The 21,332-nt window shown below is 37.2% G+C and overlaps 1 protein-coding gene across 1 annotated transcript in view; it reads right to left on the bottom strand.

Annotated features, from left to right (window-relative positions):
• Nucleotides 1–21,332, bottom strand: part of Macrod2 (mono-ADP ribosylhydrolase 2) — a 1,713,649-nt gene that overhangs the window by 233,659 nt on the left and 1,458,658 nt on the right. The window lies entirely within an intron of this gene.

Below are 21,332 nucleotides of genomic sequence, written 5' to 3'. Positions count from 1 at the left end.
ACAATGCCGCACAGAGCTAAGCAGCTGCAACAAAGACCACAGATATTTACTTTCAAGCCTTTTAGACAAAACTTTGAAGATCCCTGTGCCATATTGTTAAGTACAAGTGTTAGCAGCAACGTTTGTGTTGTCAGATCCCTCCAAACCAGAAGGTGACCTCACCAAAGACGAGGCTGAGGACATTCCTGGAAACAATGTGCTGACTCTGCCTTCTTTCTAATTGGTAATAAATAACTAAGAAAGCAAGTTACTTAGTCACATATTTTAAGAGAGGGAGTCATCAAGCCAGGCGCCAGTGGCTCACGCCTGTAATCCTAGCTACTCAGGAGGCTGAGATCTGAGGATCATAATTCAAAGCCAGTCCAGGCAGGAAAGTCCATGAGACTCTAATCTCTAACAAACCACCAGAAAACTGGAAATAGTGCTGTGGCTCAAGTGGTAGAGTGCTAGCCTTGAGCTGAAGAGCTGAGGGACAGTGCCCAGGCCCAGAGGTTAAGCCCCATGACGAAGAAGAAGGAAGAAAGAAAAAGAAAGAAGAAAGAAGAAAGAAGGAAGAAGAAGAAGAAGAGGAAGAAGAAGAAGAGGAAAAGGAAGAGGAGGAGGAGGAGTCGTCATGGCTCATGCCTTTAAACCTACCTACTCAGAAGGCTGAGATCTGAGGATTTCAGTTCAAAGCCAGTCTGGGAAGACAAATTGAGAGACTTTTTAATCTCCAATTAACCAGAAATAAAGAGATAGTCCTGTGGATCAAGGGATAGAGCAGCAGTCTTGAGTGAAAAAATTTAGCTAGAGTGTGAGGCCCTAAGTTAAAAGTCTAGTACTAACACACACACACACACACACACACACACACACACACACACACACACACACACACACACACACACACACAGAAAAAAATCAATTACTTCAAGCCCATAATCCCCAGGGAGGGGAGAAATATTCATATTCATCAACATTTAGGAACTGTTGTCAGATGCCTACCACATCATTACTATTCCTTCTAATCAGTAACACACAGAAACTCAGGAAGAGAACCTTTTTGGGGTTTTCCTAAGAAATCTCCATTAAAGATGACATTACTCTAAAGCCAAGGCTGATTGACTGGGCAGCTAGGAGAAGTGAATTGAAGTATATGTCAGTACGTAGATAATATATACCAGTCTGATGAATAAATATTTTAATATCTACTTTCCCTTCTGGACCTCAAGTCAAAACACAAAAGCCACATGCAATGGTAAAGACAAAGCACGCTCAAGTCCCCTGAGTCAGGGAGTCTGCTGTAGCCACATTGGGATGAATAGGCAATCACAATATAAAAGAAGGAGCACAGAGCATATGGGGGTTCTTTCTTCCCAGAAAGGCCAACAGCCAGTCAATGGCAAACAGTGAGAAAGGGAAACAGCCCAACCTGAGCATCAATGCTGGGAGGGTTTGTGGAGGCAATGTGGTGCTTGCTATGCTGAGCAGTACATCACTGGCAAACACAAAGCCCCTTTCTCAGGGTCCTTTGTATTTTAGCAATAAATGGATCAGAAGACATTTTCTTTTTTCCCTGTGCCTGACCAGCAGCATGGAATTTCCAAGTGTTTCCTGCTTTGGAAAGCTAACTGAGCAATCAATGCAAGAGAGAAAAGAAACAACAACAAAAGCCCATCCATCTCCTCACTGCATGCTTCCTACACGTGTTTTTTCCTTAAAAGTCTGTGTAAGATAAATAGTACTTTAGATGTTCAGGAAAGCTAGATTTCTTCTTCCCCTTCATATAACCTCCTTTAGTCTATTTGTTCATGTGTAAATATATAAAGCTGTGTATAAATGGTCATGTTTAGTTGTATTTTAGATCTTGCTTCTGCATATGAAAGAAAACACATCTTGTTTGTCTCTGGGAGAGTGAACAGAGTGGGGGGCACAGAAGTAGAGGGCAAATGAGTGAATGCAGACCTTGTACTTAATAGACATTACATTAAAAATGAGCTATATTAATTTATGGGTAGAGATGGGAGGGGGAAAATGAGAAAAAGCAAAGAAGAAGTGAATATGCCCAAGAAGTATTCTACTCAGAGCCTGTGTTATAAAATTGTAACCTCTTTTTACAACTTCTTAAAAATAAGACACAAAGTAGCAATAATTTAAAAACACCAGTAACATGAAAAAAAAAGTCTTTTTTAATCTCCCAAAGTCTAGTTACCAGCCACCTGCCTCCAACACCTTTGGTAGACTTGGAAATTACCAAATGGAGAGACAAAAGATTGTAATAAATAAATCCCTGGGGATACTAACACAAGATATTAAAACAATAAAATATAAATGACTTATTTTTCCTCCTCATTATTCCCTATACAATGGATTTTCTCTTTCTATAAAGGAAATGTCTAAGATGAGTAAAATTAGGGAAAGAAAACTTCACTGATGTTTTAGTAAAAAGCTAGAGTACCAAAAGTGGTCTCATGGGCCCAATGTATCAGGGTCCTCATGGCACCCATAAGATTGAGATCATGGGCTACACAGACATTAGTAACTCATAGACAACTTTGGGACACATTTGGCTCCAAACAGCAGTGACAGGGAAACATGTGTTATGAAAATTCTACATTGATCCTTTCATGTTTATGTGGCTTCCGTGCTTTCAAAAGAAATGTTTTGTGCATAAAACAACATAATAAAAGAAAATCCTGCTACTTGATGGGGTTTCTTTTCATGGAAAGGCATTTTCATGCCCATAAACATTTGATGCCCACATCTGTTGGAGATAAAAGGAGAGCATAACTTCCTGGTGGATGCAGATAGTCAGAGTTCTCAGAGACCATATAACATGCTTAATGGCTAAAGCAAAAATGCTGTAGATAAAGTTTCCCTGATTAAATTAGTGCTCAACTGAAATTAACATTTTATAGACTGCTTCAGGTACTTTTTTAAAAAAATGTGGCCTGAGGTGTATATTCATATTTTAATTCTAGAGAGCAGTGTGTTATTGTAGTTTTGGAAATCCAACAGGTTCCTACATTATAAAATAATAATGTGATCATCCCAAAGAAGCAGCCCCTTTGTTTTTTTGAATAGCAGACATGTAGAAAAGTTAGCTGCTCTTTTCCTTGACCACCAGCCCCAGGACCACTGTGCCCTGATTTTGTGAGGCTAGTCTAGTCTTACCATGTCTTTTGAGAAGCTCAGTCTCCCTGGGTACTTTTATCTAGTGGAAAGACATTCTAATTGGTTTCTGTTGCCTACATTGCTCTGAAAAGGATACCAAAGAACCTTACAATGTCTACCCCCTTATATCTATCACCTCCCTGCCTAGGCCTCCTGCTGGTTTTTCCCATTTACTCTGCCTCAGCCCCCTGACTCCTTAAAGTCTCTCTCATTTCCCAGAATATTCTGGCTCACCTGTCTTTCTGCCAGTTCCCCTCATGAGTTTCCATTGGCTCAAATCTTACCTCCTAACAATCTTACCTCTCTGACTTCTCAGGCTCAGATCTCTAAGTCTTTCTTGCCCTATTTTCCCCCTTTTTGCTCTAGCATTGATTTTGTAATATATTACATAATTTGCTTCTTAGGAGGTATATTACTTCTAGTATCTGCCCCCTTACTAGTATGTATGTTACATAAGGCCAGGAGATTGTTTCTGGAACAGAAAATATGACACATGGTAGCCTTCAATGTATATGTTGATGAATAAATAATAAATACACTTGTAAATGTATGAGTGGCATAAATATTGCCAAAGATGGCTATTACAAAACTTCTTATAAAACCTCTTATAGCTCCTGAGTTTTATATTGGCACCACTGAATTTTCTGATCCCTCTGCTCAAAACATGTTCCCTCCCACAAATTTGTTTCTTCTTTCAACATTCAAAGCTCAGTTCAAAGATGACCATCTTTAAGATAATAGCTCTGTGATCTCCTACATCTTACAGCCCTCCACCCTTCATCCTTCATTCTGGCCCACATCCCTTCATATCTTCCTTCACATATTTGTCCTTTTGTAGTTAAGCTTTATAAACATATTTTGGTATCTCTCATTTCATTAGGATATAAACTTCTTGGGGAGGGGTTCTGACAATTTAGTGTATCATAGTATTTCCAATGCCTGAGTAATGCTTTTTGTAACTGGAGGTATAATAATTATTTTATTTTATTGAATAACTGGATGACTGGCACCATAACTTGGTAGAAGTCATCTGTATTTTTCTCACATATCTCACCTAAACAGGACTTAGTCACTCTTGGCAAAGTAATGCAAAATTAGTAGATTATAGTGCCAAGCTTGAGAATGACTGTTATAGCAGTGGAAGAACTCTTACATCTCACCTGGTGGGTGAGAATCTTTGCAAATCAAAGTACAGAAATACATTTACAAAGCTGTCTAAGCTAGACAATCCCAGTGCCAGCAGACTTTGGCTCGCTGATTTAAAGCAAACCATATAACATCAGGGCCCAGGTACCATGGTGTGAGCCAGCTGTGAAAATCTTTGTGACATATTGGCTTCAGAAATTCTGAATTACTACGAATACAGGTTTTACCTCTCTCTCCTCTTCAGTGCAGAATAAAATGTTGAATTATAATGATGACTAAGAAATTTTGGATTGTCATGAAGGACTAGATTATGAAACAAGACAAAACCCACCTCCTATTAAAGTGGAATTTCATGTGTCAACAGAATCAAGTTCTGTGAATTCTTGGGGTCTCAGTGTCTTCATAGTTAACACAAAAGGGGTTGGAATTAGTGACATCATTTTCTTTTCTGTGAGAAAATGTGAAGTAAAACAATTAATATCTTTTTAAATTTTAGCTTACTTTATTTTCATGGGCTTTATTTAACAATCTAGTGATTTCTGTGTGTTACCACTTGAAAATTCTTCTACAGATTCACAAAAACTTTGAGAATTTTAGGAGAATTATTTCAAGTCACTTCACAAAGTGTATGACCTAGAATTGCTCAAAGTATCCTTGCCTTATACTCATATCTTCCCAGATGGATATCTCTTAATTCAACCTCTTCATTTCACAAATGAAGTATTAGAAGCCATCAGGCACAGAGAGACTTGCCAAGGTTCTCATAGGTAGCAGCAGGAAGAGCTTTAAGGCAGAAAACAGGTACATTCAAAGTTGACACTTTGTTCAGGGTATAGCAATTAGGCAAGGATGCACCTATTCTGATTTTTCCTATTTCGGAGGTTGAGTAAGCAAGATAAATGATACAATTTCTCTTGAGCCAAAACACTCCTAAATGCAACCAAAATGCTTTGTGAGAACATCTATGTGAACATCTATGACAAAGGTATCTAACAATGCCCTATTTTGAACAGAAATAAGTGACTAGCCAATTTAACGTATTTGCAAAATGTCTCCATGCTTTTCAAATGGTTAGCATATGGTTAGCATCTTGAAAAATTATACAATGTGTTGGATGTACCAAAAATATCAACTATATCAAAGAGATATGTATAATTATTATTAAAAAACCATGATCATTTAAGGGAAATCTAGATTGACCAGAATTATAACATTTACTATAGCTTATCTATACTAATTCATAAACTGATGCAGTTATATCCTATAAGAAAAAGCTGAACATATTTCTCTAAGCTGATCTTCAAATTGATATTTTCAAATTATATACTTTTAATTTGTTTTATAGCACAGTAATGGAAGCAATCATTCTATTTTAAAATCTATTAGGATAGGAATGAGGGTATCAATCCTCAACTTTCACATTTGAATGGCCCAGGAAGCTTTAAAAATATATTTGTAGCCATTCCCATTTATTCTAATTTGGTCTCATGTATGACCTGAACTTTAGAACTAATTTGATCATGTGACTTTATTTTAGCATTAAAACTACTGAAGTTTTATATTACTATTACTATTATTATTAAGCAATTGCATTATGTATCATAAAGAAAAGCAAGATTCTTTCATACTTATACCACTATAAGTATATTAAGTATATTAAGGTCCCTATAATGAAAGCAAAAATATTTGGGAAAAAAGACTTCCTGGGAATTCATGAGAATTTGAAGACTGGTATGTGATTTTTAGTAACATTACACTATGCCTTTATAAACAATGCAGAAAGGGAACTATACTTCAGTTCTGTGGATAATATGAATATACTTAATTATAAAAATCTTATCAAGTCTGGGCAAGTAAAATATAAATGCATATATTAAAATAATGGATGTAGATACAAAACAATGAAATACTTGGATGACTGTTAATTGCAAATATGTATTGCATTGCCAATTCTCACTAGAATTAAACACAAACATAATTCTCTTTACTTCTGATTTTCCATCTGCTTCAATTCTTATTCTATATGTTGCCCATATTTTAGTTCCTTGTTATTTAAATGTGCCCCAAGGACCAGCAACAACAGTATCACATGAGGAATTAGAAAAGAAGGATCTGAGAAGCCAGTCTATAACTACTGAATCTTAACCTACAGATCCCTGGATCTCTATTTTATTTGAATATTTGAGTTGAGTAATACTGCTCTGGCAGCCACTGCATCTTAAATACATCAAAAGGCCACACTGATATTATGCGTCCTGCTTTACTTACTATAATACAGCTCAATCTCTAATTGTGGGATTTTATTTCAATGCTTCATGCAGGCTTTTGTTGTGGCATTAAAGGATTTCCTTCCTCAGGTACAGCTGACTTATTGTGATTGTTTAATATGTGAGTAGTAATTCTTTACCAAGTATGAGTGCTAAATGTATGGTGTTGGTAATGAAGCCATGGGAGAACAAAAGGACATACAATTTCTCCAAGCTAAAGAATTCAGAGAAAGTATCACAGGGAAGATGGTGCCAAGATGAGCATTAAGAAAAGGTAAGATTCAGGAAATGGGAGAAAACTAGAACTTTGCAGGCAACAAACAATGAAAGTAAGGCCTTGACTGCAGTAGAAGTAGGCTGGGATCAGATGGTATTCAGCCTCCAGAATGGTCCCTAGTGATTCTTAACCATAATTTGTACCCCTGTATCTTTCTCTCCCATTTTGATTAGGACTGAGCTGTGTAACACATAGGATATTGTAGAAATGATAGCCTATGACTTCCAAAGCTGAGTTTTCAAATACACTGTGGCTTACAATTGTCGTACTGTAGTTGCTTTATGAGAAACTAACCTCCATAGAAGGGAAAGGGGCCTGCAGCCACCAACCAGTCTTGCCTTGCCAGCTCTGGTAGACCACTCACTACAAGATCCAGTAGACCTACCTGAGCCTGGAGATACCTTACCCTAGTCAATACCTTAACTTCAACTTCATTTAAAAACCCTAAGAAACAGACATCCAAATGAGCCACTTCCCAAACCCTGAATTACAAAGTAAAAACAAAATACATATAATCATGTAAGACATGGGGTTTTGAGATAATTTGTTATCAGATTGGGTATGGAAGATGACTATAATTTCAGAAATGGGCAAGAAGAAACAAGGGGGCTATACTATTTAGAGACTGCTCAGGCAAAATATGAACATGAGCCCATTGCAACCAACAAGCCTGGCCAGGGTTCACAACTGCAATCCTTCGTAAGCAGGAAGCATAGGTAAGGCCCATCACAGTCTGAGGCCAACCTCAAGCAAAACCTTATCTGAAAGATAGCTTAAAAATACTCTGCAAGCTTATCCACTTGAGATATGGCTCAAGTGGTAGAGAATCAGACCAGTAAGATCAAAGCTCTTAGTTTAAAAGACCAGCACCACAAAAAATAGCTAATACAAATAATCTGGAAGCTAGTGAGTAATCTAGTATAGCTTCAGTGGAGTATGTATAAAGTAGGGATCATAGTCTAAGGTACATCTGGGTAAAATTATGAGTGAAGCTGTTCTTGCCTGGGATAGGAGAAAACAGAGGTTGGTAGAGGCTATGAGAACAGGGTGAATGCTCTCTCACTGGTAAAATCCTGTTGTTGACTCATTCTCTGGACAGGTGAGCGAAGGGCTGCAACTGTGGTCAGTCTTAGCTATGGCAGAAATGATCTGTTGTCACAATGTAGAATAACGAAACACCAGATTTTTTTCTCTTCTGGAGTTAATTGCCATTTGTATGCTATGTTTAAGAGTGTCATAGTTTATTTTTTTTGTTTCTGTGACATAGACCTAAAAGAATCAATGTAAGAGAAGTTAAGATGTTTGTCTTGAGGGAAGTTTCAGGCCAATGGCCAACTAGCTCCATTTTTTTGGGCCTAAGATGAGGCAGAAAATAATAGCATCAGGCAATCAGGATGAAGACAGAAAGAAGCCAGGACAAGAGCTAATATCCACCAGCTGAGGATCATGCTTTTAATACATGACATGGGGGACATTTCATATTCAAACCATGTGTCAAATTCTTGTTTTGGAAATGTTACCTAGAATGCACAAAAGGGAGAAAATACTGAAAAGGCTACTTGAAATATATTTTTATTATTTTATTTTAAGAGGTATTTTAATTATGCAGACTTAAAAAGATAAGAGCAGGAAAGAGAGTCATATATATAACTTGAGAATGAATGGAGAACTCAACTTATAGTCAAAGAAAGAAATAAGTAGGTTATAAATATAGAAGTAGAAACCCTCACTTAGTATTCCCTATACATTTTCTTTGTGTCTCACGAGAAGTTTAGTGCCATGACAGAAGGTGAGCTTCACTAGAAAGGAAATGCATATTATGCAAGCTTGTATAATTTAAAATACAGATTTTGTTAAACAGGGATAGATGAAATCTCAGCGTGTGTATCTAGACTCTTATAATAGCTGCTCAATTTTTTTAACCACTGGGGCTATAAACATAAATTAGCCAGTTGTTGGGGCCCAATAATATTTAGAAAAGGAAGAATTGATCAGATTTTTTTCAAGGACTGTAGTTTGCCTATCCTACATCTGGAATAGTGGAAGTCAGTGATTTTCAAACTGTGTCTGTAAATCACAGTATTTACCTGGAGTCTAGTCATCTTGGTTTAATAACCGTCCAATTGAATCTAGTAAAATGCTGCATTTTTATCAGTACTCAACAACACTTATTTGATTATGAATTAACTTACTCTGTAACTGATAACATTTTTGCTGCTATGATTATATGTAAAACAGTATTTTGTAAAGTCATGAGATGACATGCTTGGCTGTTTTGATATTAATATTTCTTAGTATCTCAAGAGACATATCAGGGCTTCCACACATTGCAAAGGACTTTAAAAAGCAATGTCTAATACAGTTGTTCATTTTCCCCCACCCCTGTTCTTTGTTTTTCAAGAAAAAAAACATGATGTTTCCTGATTTTCTATGGTTGATTAACTCTGTCAAAGCAGCATGTAAGTCCTGAGAGTTAAGAAAGAGTAACACCTATCTTTATATCAATGATTACATCTCATAAATGATTCTCAGTATTTGGACTTGCTATAGGAACCAACCATTTAAGGAACAAAGTGACAAGAGCAGCAATGTAATCAGGTAGGAAAGAAAACAGTGATAATATCTTATGTGGAAATTGAGTCTCAGTTGTGCTTGTGTTGTTCTCTCCAGTTATTAATGACTGCCTGGATTTGAAATTTCCAGGTTCTACATGGATTTCAGGAGTAAGCACCAGGCAATAAGCTCAAGAAGGGAATGAGGTGGTGAGATAGAGGAGTTAACATTTCCATCACTGCCAGTACCCAAGTGTCTTGTCTTTAAGAAGAGTTATATAAACTGAGCCACAGGAGGAATGAGTCAGCATGTAGCAAACAGCAGGATACTCCTCCTATGTAGCTAATAGGACACAAGACCATAGCTCTTGGTGTGATGCTCAGAGAAATAAGAAAAAAATTGCTGGGTTCCATTTCACAGAGAGACCAATGGCTTTGTATATCCCATTTGTTTAGCCAAAAGCCAGAAATCCTCATTAAACATTTCTGAAAAATGTGGGTTTCAATCAAAGAGGAGAGAGGCTTCCAGCTGACCTGTGCAATGGCCTGTGGGGTAGGAAAATTAGGTGAAATAATAGGTATGAAGTATGAGATGCAGCCTTCTGAATAAGAAGTGATTTGTATCCCTATAAATATTGTCATTGTGATTTGAGGCCTTGTGCTTTGTCCCTAGCAGTAGGATGGGGGGTCTCACTATCACCCCATCCCTCCCCTTAGCCTCCAACCTCTGTCTTTCCAGGCTCTGTAGGTGAGGGAAAGCATTTTTTCCTAGAACACAAGTGCATGTAGGACCTTGCTCTTAAATCTGTCAAGCAGCTGGGCTCATTTGGCTTGGAGGAGCAGAGTTGTGTACCTTGTCACTTCTTTTGAGCTTCTAATTTACCCCTCTTGACATTAGGATAGGTTGCAGCAGTACCTAAGAGCTAAGTCTTGATGCAGAAAAGTGATCTGTGTGCTGAGGCTTTGCAATGGCAGTAAGTGAATCTTGGGAGAAGAGAGATAGGCTGGTTCCTGGGATATCTAGCATATCCTTGGAGAATTGCCATCATCATGTCCCTAGGAAATTGCCATTGCCAATGGTATTCTGATGCTGTATCCCTTGGGAGAAATCTCAATCCATTCATGAGAAGACCTTCCCTGAATACCTACTATGTGCCAGGCACTGACATTACTTAGTCATTAACAAGAGGCAATTGTGTTCCCTCAGAATGGCAGTTGCTTTAACTTAATGCACAAGAGTTATCTCAGAAACTGGAATAATCCAAGTCTGACCAGCTATGTGGCCAAGGTGCATGGGAAATCGTTACAATTTGAGTATCTCTACATGAACATATAATGAAAGATAGCTATGACCTGAGGCTGTATACCTGAGGTCTGTTTGAACAGCATGTTCTCTCCAGGAGAGCAGGTTTACATGAAAGGAAAATCATGATTAGGTGTTTGCAGAGAACAGATGCTGAAAATCAGCAGTTGTATTTATTGTATATTCAGTGACACAAGATAAAGCCACCAGACACTATTTCATAACTTAGTGTCTGAAGGAAAGAATGCTAAAAAGCTGAGGCTCCCTAAAGACTGGGCAATGAGCAGGTAATCCCCCAGCAACACTCCCTACCCCATTTAATGTTTTTACTATCCCCTTTTGTCCAAGATGCAGGTGTTAAACATCAGGCTAAGAATATTTTGTGCATTATCTCATTTAATCCTCCCCTGAGCTTGTGAGCTTCCACACTACTATTTTCTCCATAGCTCTAGTCATTATTTAATGTTGTCATCTACATTAATTTGTTAACTGGTCATAGATACCTTCCCTTAGGCACAAGGGTGTTGATCATCTGGCCCATGGGCTATGGCTTTCAAGACCATTTGGTCTGGCCCTGCCAAAGCAAGTATAGGAAGGTTTCAAAATTCAACAAATGTAGGCGATGTTTTTTCTTATGTCAACATAAACACCCATACCAGCTAACATCACATACCAAATGGTACTTGGCAGCAAAAGATTCCTGATCACTGAAAGAATGAAGGTTATAGAAAGGCAGAATCATTTTTATTTTATTTTGCATGAACCTATTCCTGATGCTCATTTGGCACTTCCCACATGGTTAGAAGTTAATGATATGTTTGGTGGATAGACTTATATGTTGGTGGGTGGAAGGTTGGATATATTAATCTACAAATAACTGAGACGTAAACATTAGAATTCCAATCCTGTAGATTAAGAGAAGACTGTGGTCATGTTATTTCTGCCATCACTCATTGAGCAAGAAGAGAGGAGGAATTTGACCTAGTTGTTAATGATTTTAGAGCTCTTGTTCTGAATTGCTGCGGTATTTCTTGGACAGGTGGACTTGTCCAGGAAAGTTTCATCTAAAACTAGATCCTCTTAGACCCTTGAAGTCAGAGATATCTTCTTTCTGCCAATTCCTCTCACTACTTTTGTAACCTTGGCCAGACAAGATGCTCAATTAACCTTCTGAAGCCTGTGTTCTCATATTTTTAAAGTAGGAATATAAATATCTACTTAAAGAACTGCTTAGTCCATCAAACAAAAGATTATTCATGACCTTTCCACTGTAAAGACTGTTGCAAGTACAGAACAGAAAAATGATATAAGGAATATAAAAGTCCCTATAGACTGTAATTCTGGTATGAGTTACTGCTATGAAGTTTCTGGAAAAAGAAGAGGTGGAATCTTGGTAGATCAAACCATCATGGCTCCCATTAGACTCAGCTTTGTGTGAGATATTCAGAACAAAATGCCAATGGAGAAAGGCATTTTACAGGGGAAGAGGGCTGTAATCACGACATTCCAAAATCTAGAATCATAAGTTATTCTTCCAAAGATATGTTTCCCTATGAGCCCCTAATCTGCTCTGGGCTTTAAATAACGTACCTACATCCTCCAAACATATTTTTCCAATCCAGTCTTATCAACTGATCTTTGGCTCTTTATTGATAGAGTCTACCTCCCACATTCATATGCCACAACCTACCCTAGCACTCTAAAAAGTGTGCCACAGCTACCATGTCCTAACCATTGAAAAATTCCATTTTGGAAATTTGAGGCAATGAGTCACCACCCATTCCAGCTACCCTCCTATCCACAGCATCTTAGTTCCATGCTCTGCTTGCATCTGCAGTGTCCTTGTAAACCACTCCTTCTCAGGGGACCACTGTCCTAGAAACACTGTTTTCCCTTTCGTTCTTGAATGTCCAGGTTTATTTCAACCTTAGGGACATTTTGTTACCAATTCCCTCTGCCTAGAATGCTTTCTCCTTGTTCTGCATAGGAACAACTTCTTCTTTTCCCTTAGGGTGCTCTTTAAATAGCACACGTTCTAAAGAAATTCTAGATGGCTTTGTTTATTTGTCTGCTGAAAGTTCTCAAGTTGTTTTCTAACACCATGATGGTTTTCCTCTACAGATCTCATCTAAATCTCCTGTAACTTTTACTTTGGTTTGCATTTTTATTGTGTGAGTGTGTTCTAGAACCAGAAGCTAATCTACCTCTACCCTGCAGTCCTTGGGATTGAGCTCAGGTACTCTACCACTGGATCTTTGAGATATGTTCTCAGTTGTGGGAACCCTCCAGTCCCATTGGAGCTATGATTGGGCATAGGAAGCATGGATGAATGGTGTGTGATGAGAGAGCCTGATACCAGTGAGAAATTGCCAGTGTTTGTTTGCCTTATCTCATAATCACAGGATTCGGGATGCTTGACATTGCACAGTGACCCTGTCCAATGACAAGATGAGGGCCTAATCTTTAGAGTCCCTAATCTTTAGTGTACCCTGATGCCTTGTGACCATACTCTTGGAAAGTACCCATTGTTCTGTTAACCCCAGGCTCACCTAAGCTAGCATATACTCTCTGACCGAGAGAGAGAGAGAGAGAGAGAGAGAGAGAGAGAGAGAGAGAGAGAGAGAGTGTGTGTGTGCTATTTATTTATTTATTTATTAGCATTCCCCATGCCTCTTTTGGCAGCTGGTTGTTCCTACTGGATGCAACAAGGAAATATTTTTGTATTAACCTAATGGATATTCCTGCCCAATAATTCATTTTTCCTTGTTAAACTAAGCTTGTAATTGAGACTATGACCTCCGGGAGTATGCATGACAGTTAGAACTGCAGAGAAAGATAGGGAATTTTTACTCAGACTTCTGAATTCACTTCTGACAATAACTCCATACTGACAATAATTCAGAGGAAGGGGGATTTGAGACTCCAAAACCCGATGATATAAACTATAGATGATCAACTAGCTCCTGAAAGAAGAAATACAGGAGTCTAGTGTAAGATCTTGTACTTATCTACAACACCCACTACTAGAAAACATTGTGAGTGTCAAGAGCATTTGAATCCCAAACAAGTTCAAAGGTGAGACCAGGCTCTCAAAATCCCTTTCAAGGGCAGGCTTCCAGTGTTTACCTCCTTTCCACTGTGCTCACCTAGCAAAGCCTCTTCCAATTTTGATACTTCCAACCCTGGGGAGCGAGGGCTTAGAGCTTTTTGATAGCATTCAAGTACTCTGTGGTTAGCTGTCATATAGTCCATCTTTGAAACTTGGTTAGAACAAAACTATGATATCTATTCTATCTATCTATCTATCTATCTATCTATCTATCTATCTATCTATCTATCATCTATCTATCTATCTATCATATCATATCATATCACATTATTGAATCATCTATCTCTTCACATATTATATCTCCATAGGTCTATGTATGTGCTATGTATACCATGTACTATACATATGTACTATGTATACTAAACTATACCTTATCATATACTATATTATAAACATATCATCTATATAACATATGTAGGATAAAACATTACCACTATTTCCGCACAGGCCTACAATAATATATACAAAAAACTGTGAAACTTTTAAGTGACCCATTAACTGTAACTTTTGGTTGAGATTCCTTCCTACTACTTCTGTTTTCAGCTGGCCTGTCTACCACCTGTGATTTTATGTATAGGGATCACTGTGTCTGTAGATATATTAAACCTATTTAATCAAATGTTAGCTGAGTGTTAGGACGTATACATTCAGCCCTATATATACATATCAGTACTTAGAAACCAGAGGTAGGAAGATCACAAATTCAAGGCCAGCCTGGGCTACCTAGCAAGAATCTGTAAACACACATACACACAAACTATACCTGTAATAACATCACTTTCATGATATTATTATTTTACTACCTAAATTAAGTGGAGCTTATTTTCTCCAATGGCTCTAAGTACTTGCTTTGTGTTGAAGTCACAGTTCATTTGAATGCCCCCCCCCCAAATTTCAAGTTTCTCATTTTACAAATGCTTGAGACATTTTCAGTCAAAAGTATATTGAATTTTATCCTATCTTTCTGTATTAGAGAAAATGTTCTAATCATCAACTCAATGATGGGAGTTATAGGACAAGAAGATTATATCAGAGCTGAAGATTCATCTCATCAGATCTCCTCATTGTCTTTTTGACCCCTTATCATTTCTACCTTCGCTTTGTAGATCACTTTGCTCATCTAGATCATGTTCTTTCCCTTCTTTTTCTCCTGTCTTTCCTTCTTTCTTTCCTCCATTCCTTCCCATTCTCCATCCCTTCCTTCCTCAGATGTTTACTGATGTGGCAGGCACAAGGCAGAGTAAAAGATCTGATGTATACTTTGGACCATGTGTCCACAGTGAGTCAATTTCAATACTGAGTGGCAAATGCTTTAACTGTGGCAGTGTTTAATTATAATATATATGTATATATATATGAGAAGTACATTTTATATTATATATATGATATTATGTATATAATGCACTGCCCCTATATAGATAGACAAACAGACAGATTTCTTGGCAGCTAAATAAATAAAATAAATAAATAAATAAGCAACCAACTAAAATTGTCAGGAAGCTAAGAAAGGCCATCAAAATATTTCTAAAAAGAGTCTCAATTTACTTGAGAACTTTGTGATTGCAAAGTCATTATCCAGGTAATACTGGAAAGAAAAAGATGCACTAGGTAAAAGCCTGCGGTTAGAAGGCAATGGTTCATTGAGAAAGGAAAAAAAAAGTGTCAGCACAGCTGCAGGAGTGAATGATCAGGGCACGAGGCAAGATGGATCTTTCCTTTCTGCAGATTCAATCTACATTCTTAGGAGCAAGTCAAGTGCAGGCTTCTCCATCTCAGCTTTCAATATCTCTAAATCTCTCCCCCTCTCAAGCTTTATCCACTTGCCTAATAACTGTTCTCTGGTCATCTAAGCTTATCTCTTAGTCTAGCAGAGAAGGTCACAGGTATCTCTTTCTATTCACTGGAATTTCTGGTGGCACAGAAACAGAAAAAGAGTGAAAAATAGCCCATTACTATTCCTCCTGACTCTATCCTCTCTGTTACAAACCAGAAAGTCCAAATGCTGTAAGCATATACTTAATAAATTTCTTAAATCCCATGTTACAAAGTGGCTACTAATTATGTGGAATCCACTTCATAAATGTGGGCATTTCACTCTATGCAGAACACTTATATTCATCATTTCATATTAGAACTCACATGCCATAGAGACTGTATTTTATTAATGACTCCTATCACCAGCAAGAGTAATAACAATAGTATTAACCATTATGATTTATATGTATAAATCAACTATTTTTCTTTGGGGAATTATACAAAACTAGACTTCCTTTTGTTAAAGATTTCATGCAGCTTGTGAATTAAGCATCCCAAATGAATTTTGTGACTCCTTCTCAAAAGAGATTTCTTCTTTTTTGGGGGGGTGGGAGGCCAGGTTGTGAGGCCTAAACTCTGGGCCTGGGCGCTGTCCCTCAGCTCTTCAGCTCAAGGCTAGCGCTCTACCACTTGAGCCACAGAGCCACTTCCGGCTTTTTTCTTTTTGCTTATGTGGTGCTGAGGAATCGAACTCAGGGCTTCATGCATGCAAGGCAAGCGCTCTACCACTGAGCCACCTTCCCAGCCCCAGATTTCTTCTCTTTTGAGAGGAAATCACATCTCATCTTTGCACCAAAATAATAATGCTATGTGTATCCTAGCATTTACATATCAACATGCATGCCAGAAAATAAAATAAGGGCCAGATCTTAATTTTTAAAACATACTTAGTTTTCATTGACATACTGGTGTATCCTGGGAAAACATTTCTACTTGCAGTATTCAGAAGAAAATTTACGACCCATGAATTCTAATCCAACTCACAGAGAAATTTCCTATTAGCAATTTATTGTTTCAAAAGATCCTTAATAAAACTGTTAAACCTTATGGGTTAGTGTTTTACTATGTCAGTTATGGCTCAAAGCTCAGAATAAATGTCCATTAGGAAGTAGCAGTGCTTAAACAGTTTTCAAGGATGATGATGGTAGCTACACTTCAAGTGGACAGTGATATTTTAATCCCATCAGAAGATGTTTCTTAGGCTACTGGGAAAGCAAAGGAGAAGGCAACAATGCTCAATAAGTAATGTACTCATTACCTTGCTCATGTAACTGTAACCCCTCTGTACAACATTTTTACAATAAAAAACATACCAAAAAGAACCCCTGTGAAAAATTCTTTTTTTTTCTTTTTTTATTGTGAAAATACCATACAGAGGGGTTACAAATTCTTTAGAAATGGCATTTTGTGATTTCTATGCCTATTCATGTGTATAGAGATGTATTCAGGTAATCACACACAATCTGTACCTTCCACTAAATGCTTACCAAGTGCACTATCCTTACAATCTCATCATTCTTATCCTTCTGTTTCACCCTTAACTTTGTAGTTTGGAGATTATCATAGCAAGAGAGATAGTGTTAAAAAAGAAATGGCATTTTGTATCATCTGACTTAGCCTATGCTTCAGGGATCCATTTGATGTCACAGGGCCTAAGTAATATTTTTCCCTAGAGAAGCTGATCACCACAGTTCAATTTCCTTCATGGAGTGGGAAGTGGCATATGACAGCAGTGAAGATGCGAGACAGCTCTCTTGTATAGAAAGAAATCAAGCTGATCTGGAATGGGCCATAATTCTTCAGAGGTTAAAATAAAAGGTCATTAGAATATAATGGGAAGGAATAAAATAGATGGAAAAATCAAGAGGGAGATGAACATTCTAAGATGAAGTTATCAAGAGGTCATCAAATTCATATTTTTATTTTAATGGTTAAAATAATAATAGGAATGACCAGCAGAGGCAAGGTCAATGCTCAGGGCCCAAAAATTGGGTGGTAATGCTGAGACAAGAATTATGTGGTTATCAATACAAAGTCCTTTTAATTTTCCAATAACTTTATATTGCTTTGGAAAGAGTTCTTATTTTCCAATGAGCTATAAAGAAAGATATTAAGTGGGAATTACCATCTTGGTTATTTCTGAAATAATTTCCAGTATGTTATATATATTAAAAAAAGAGATTGAACAATTCATTCTTGCAATGCTTTGTTGGGGGAAAGGAGCTTAAATGTTATATTTTAATACAAAAGATTGCCCAAAGTGATGTTGCATTATACAGTAAGTGCCACGAAGGAAGATTAACTACTATGCAGGCTGCACCTCGAGCACGGAAACTCAATGACTTCTATATAAAGCTCATAAATGAAAGTGTTCATTTATTCATGATATTCTAACGTATTCCAAACTGTTTTTCTAAGACAAGCAATGCATGGCCTTTTTGTTGTATGCCATTACTTAAAATATTTGAAGAAAAACTGTTCATCAATCTCTGATTCTATTATTGTACTCAAGAGGAAGTTAATTACTAACTCCTGCGGTCATTTTTAGCAGGAAAATTTTAATAGATTGCTACCAGGGTACGTTATCATGGCAAGAAAGACATGACTCACAGTTTTCAAAATATGACTAGTATGAATTATTTCTAGGATTTAAAATGGCAAAAAAGAAATTGTTAAGTTCGAAGCATTTTTTTATTAAACATGAACTTATTTTTAGACAATGAACTCCTTTTTAAATTCATCGCAATTGGAAAAGCAGGAAAACATTAATATTTGAATAAAAGAGACACACAATGGGTCATCCTGTGTCTTTGTTTCAGCATTTTGTTACTCCCCTTCTCCTCCCCAAATTAGACAAATATATATGAGATGCAGAGTACCAAAATCAAGTACAGTGACAACAGGGAATATATCACAGGGGGAAGAACATACAAAGGAACCCCCAAACCAAAAACCAAACAACAAAAAAAAACAAAAAAAAAAAGTACATTAGAAACAACCACAACAAAGAAAGACCTGCTGTGTCCATATCTTGGGGTTCATTGATACCCATAAGACAGTATATTGGAAATGAACTTTACAACTTCAGTGTGGGGTGGAGTGAAAGAGGTGGGGGAGGGAAGGGATAGTGGGAGAACAGCAATGTTTGACAAGAAATGTACTAATTGCCATACTCATGTAACTGTAACACCTCTGTACAGCATCTTTACAATAAAAAAAGAGAGACACAGGAAACACTCAAGTTTTTGATAGTCAAATATGATAAAAAGAAAAAAAAAATAAATTTGCTGTTTGGTTGCTTTTGTTTTTAATTCCAGCCCCGGAGCTTACCCTTGAGACTTCATAATCTTGCTTATTTTTTTTTCACTAAGAATGGTGCTCTACCACTTAAGCCACATTTCTACTTCCAGCTTTTTGCTGGTTAATGGGCAATAAGAGTCTCATGTGCTTTTCTAATTGGGCTGACTTTGAATTGAAATCCTCAGATCTCATCCTCCTGAGTTGCTTAAGTTTACAGGCAAGAGTCAGCAGTTTCCAGGTAAATTTGCTATTTGCTTAAATTCAAATTTGATGGCTGACCAAGGCTCATACACAATGAAAAAATCCCCTTGCTAGTTTCCAATACTCAGCAACAAGTACAATTGAGCCTACCTGCTTCCTCAGAAAAATTAAGGAAAAAATCTTTGCATTTTGGCTATTATTTTGTGCCACTCTACTAAACCTTACTTTATTATTGTGTAGAGCCTTATAGAAGATCTAATTATTCTTACTACCTTTATGGGCTCTCTACAAATCTATTCTGACCAATTAACATGTCCCAATGAGTTGTCTCATTCCAAAAACCAAACTGAGCAGTGTAGTGTGATTTTTATCTTCCTCTTTTGATCAACTAGCATCTGTTAAATCCTCAAATCTAAAAAAAAGAAACAGCTGATATATGGGTTGTTTATTTTGTGCTTCTCTGTATTGTATTTGAGAGCTTAGCTTTTGTTTTTTTAAAAGCTTGGACCACACATGCTTCTACAATTACTATTTACCTACTCCATTAAGGGAAAATATTTAATTAAACACATATTTTCACAGAGTTTACAAGAAATGTACTATCGTGAAAGTTAAAATTCACAATGATGTAATTCTGCAAGGACACTCTGTCCAAAATTCAAAGACTTTTGGAAATGCTCTTCAAATGGTTAGCCACCAAAATGAAGCACCTTGTGAATCATGAAGCTAAGTAGTAAATGACCAAAAATCTATGAAATGATATTTAAGTTTCTTAATCCTCAAAGTTACTCTACCATCTCTAGTGATAGGGAAAAAATACTAGGTTAGCAATTGAGCGGGAGTCCTTGCAACTTCCCTCTTACTCTATTACACACCTCATGTAGCATTCATTTACTTAGACGATTTTATGATGAAACTGATTATTTTAAACAAGAACAAAAATGTAATAGAATAGCCATAAGAGAGGCAATGTCCTTATCATTATTGGACGGTATCATAATATTGGCAATCTATTAGCCAGCCTGTTTCTATTACTCTTCACCTATTATCAAGGATATCTGGGACTGATACAAAATCAAGCTCTGATATTCACACCTGCCTACCCAATAAATCAGACATCCCTCCAACAGAACATGAAACTAGCCTAAAATAAAAACAGCAAATATACCTTCTTTAATTCCCTTTATTTTTAGGGAAGAGTAACAAAATCAGGTCTAAATTTTCTGGGTTGTCCAACAGGAGAGTTCAGCAGTGCTAGAATGGTATTTTCTGGGTATCCCAGTTTATTACTTGTCATTAAGCCATTTTCCTTATCAAGAGCTTCTTGTATTTATCAGCTATGTCTGAATGGTTTTGAGCAATAAAGCAATGTAACAGGTCTGTAGTAAGAGAGAGCAAAAATTATTCACTAATTCCTCAGGTAGACTACATTGGGAGGGTTTAAATGACTCACATAGAAGTTAAGATTTAGACCTAAAAGATGAGATTTCAGGTGTTATTTTTGCCAGTGCCTAAGTAAGCATAGACTACAATGCTTCTGATTTCTATATTTTCTCCAGACTCAGGAGCTTCTTGAAACATGACAGGGAAATTGGACTGAGACAGTAGCTTCCACTTGTGACTTGTCTGTCTTCTGAAAATGGACATAAGAATTATAATGCCACTGGTGGCAACCTGGGGAATATCATGTTAAGGCTGAGGCAGTTTCCTTCTATGCTGTGTTCTTATCTTTAATAAACTGCATGTAGTCATCTTATTTTCAGCCCTTTTTGTGTGCTGGTTCTGGGGTGTGTAGTCAGGGCCTAGGCACTGCCCCTGAGCATTTTTCCCAAAAGCCACTTGAGCATTTTTCCCAAAGGCCATTTTTCCCCTTAAGCCACTGCTTCGCTTCTGGCTTTTTGGTCTTTAACTGGGGATAAGAGTCTCCAAGACTTTCCTGCCCAAATTGGTTTTGAACCACAATCCTCAGAGATTACAGGCATGAGCCACTGGCACCAATTTTTTGACTTCTAACTGCTCTGAAATCATCCATATTATATTATTATGATATCATCAATCCTTATCTGCCTAGTCATTTTAATCCTAATATATTTTTCTCCATTAATCTCATGACCAAAATAACAACATCCTTATATCAAGAAATCTCCAGTAAAGATCTGTTGTGTTTGCTCATGTCTGCAGTCCTAGCTACTCAGGAGGCAGAGATCAG

The sequence above is a fragment of the Dipodomys spectabilis genome, unplaced genomic scaffold, assembly GCF_019054845.1.
Source record: "Dipodomys spectabilis isolate Male_0828 unplaced genomic scaffold, ASM1905484v1 ptg000365l, whole genome shotgun sequence".
Lineage (NCBI taxonomy): Eukaryota > Metazoa > Chordata > Mammalia > Rodentia > Heteromyidae > Dipodomys > Dipodomys spectabilis.
Note: the sequence above shows the minus strand (reverse complement) of the source record. Positions and strands in the feature narration are given on the sequence as shown.